Source organism: Lotus japonicus, chromosome 1 (assembly GCF_012489685.1).
Source record: "Lotus japonicus ecotype B-129 chromosome 1, LjGifu_v1.2".
Lineage (NCBI taxonomy): Eukaryota > Viridiplantae > Streptophyta > Magnoliopsida > Fabales > Fabaceae > Lotus > Lotus japonicus.
Window position 1 is genome coordinate 48,043,433 of NC_080041.1, and position 1,577 is coordinate 48,045,009.

Sequence of the window (1,577 nt, forward strand, 5' to 3'; positions counted from 1 at the left end):
CAGCAGTGATCATACTTTGTGCGGTTATAACCCTCAGTTGGTTTCTCGACAATTTGGGCTAAGCCAAGACTTTCCTAATACTTTGTTTGACAATACCCTTGTTCTTTATCCTGGTACCATTACTAAGACCAGTATTTTCGACACCACCGTTCATCATTACAACAAAAAGCTGCTTGATCTCAGTTCCTTCTCTTTCATTCCTTCATACTATGTCACCAAGTCATTCAAAACATGGTGGTCTGCATATTGGACTGAAATTTCAATGTCGCTTGTGGATTTCCTTCAATGCATGACAAATGCTTTTCCTGTGCAGGACTCGGCTTCCAAGAAAACCAGAGGTATGTACCTGGCCGAAATCGACGCTTTTGATAAATTCTTTGGTGTAGTATATTTTCCAGGTCCTCGCCTTCGGGAAACTGTGCTAAAGCAGCCCAGGTTCTTAGGCAGAAGTGGGAATCTAAAGCCAAGAAATCTCGACTGGTCATTCCTCCTGAGGAAGATGGTCTCTCCTTTGTTATTCGAAAAACTGGCTTTAAATTCCCGCCTTTGCCTACCTGTAAGTATGCTCTAGCCTTCCCACTGGGTCTCCCTAAGTGGGTTGATCACGTCAGTATCAAGAACATATATAATGAGGCATTGCCTCCTCGAAAGCGAGTGACTTGGACCAAATACTACATGTGGAATTTTCCTTTACACGTGCTGAAGGTATGAAAAACGATAGAAAGGGGGGGTTTGAATAGCGTTTTACAACTAAAAACACAACCCACTTGAGATTTAAATAAATCTCTTCAAACACCAATGATAAAAGTGCAGAGATAAGAGATAAAGAAAGCACACAAATGATTTTATCCTGGTTCACTTGATAAATCCCTCAAGCTAATCCAGTCCACCCGTTAAGGTGATTTCTTCCTTCTTAGAATGAAGACAATCCACAAATCAGAGTTTTGTTACAACTGCACTTGCTACCTGCTATGTGACTAACAATACACTGACTTAGCTTTCACTAAGATTCACTCTCTTAGTCTTCTCTAGGATCCGATCAACCTTGATCTCCTAAAGGTAAAACAAACAACTGTTTGAAGGTTTTGGGTTTACAAATAAATGCTTCTTAGAAAGCTAGTAGTAAACACACTTAGTTCTATTTGAAGAATGATTGCTAAAAAGATTTTTGAATATTGCTTGCGCGTGAACAAGTTTCTTAGGCGGCATCTTTCAATCTTCAGCCTCTTTATATTCTCCAAGGATTAGGGTTTGAACGTTGCATGGAGATGCTACCGTTGGAGGGCAGATCTTGAATTTCCATGTTCTACTGTGGCTGAATCAGTTAGGTAAGGTCGTTAGCAATGGTACAATTGCTTCTGTACTTTGGATAGCGACATGACCTTTATCCTTTTTGACTTCTGATCAGAGTAATGCTTCATCTTGGAACTTGTGAAGCTTGATGATCAGAGTCAGAGGGAAGCTTGGATCCTCTGACCTTTGTACCTTCTGCTTCTGGACTCAGAGGAAAAGTACTTGGTCTTCAGAGCCAGCTTACACTTGGACTTCAGAGTCTTCACTACTCAGGTTCTGATGCT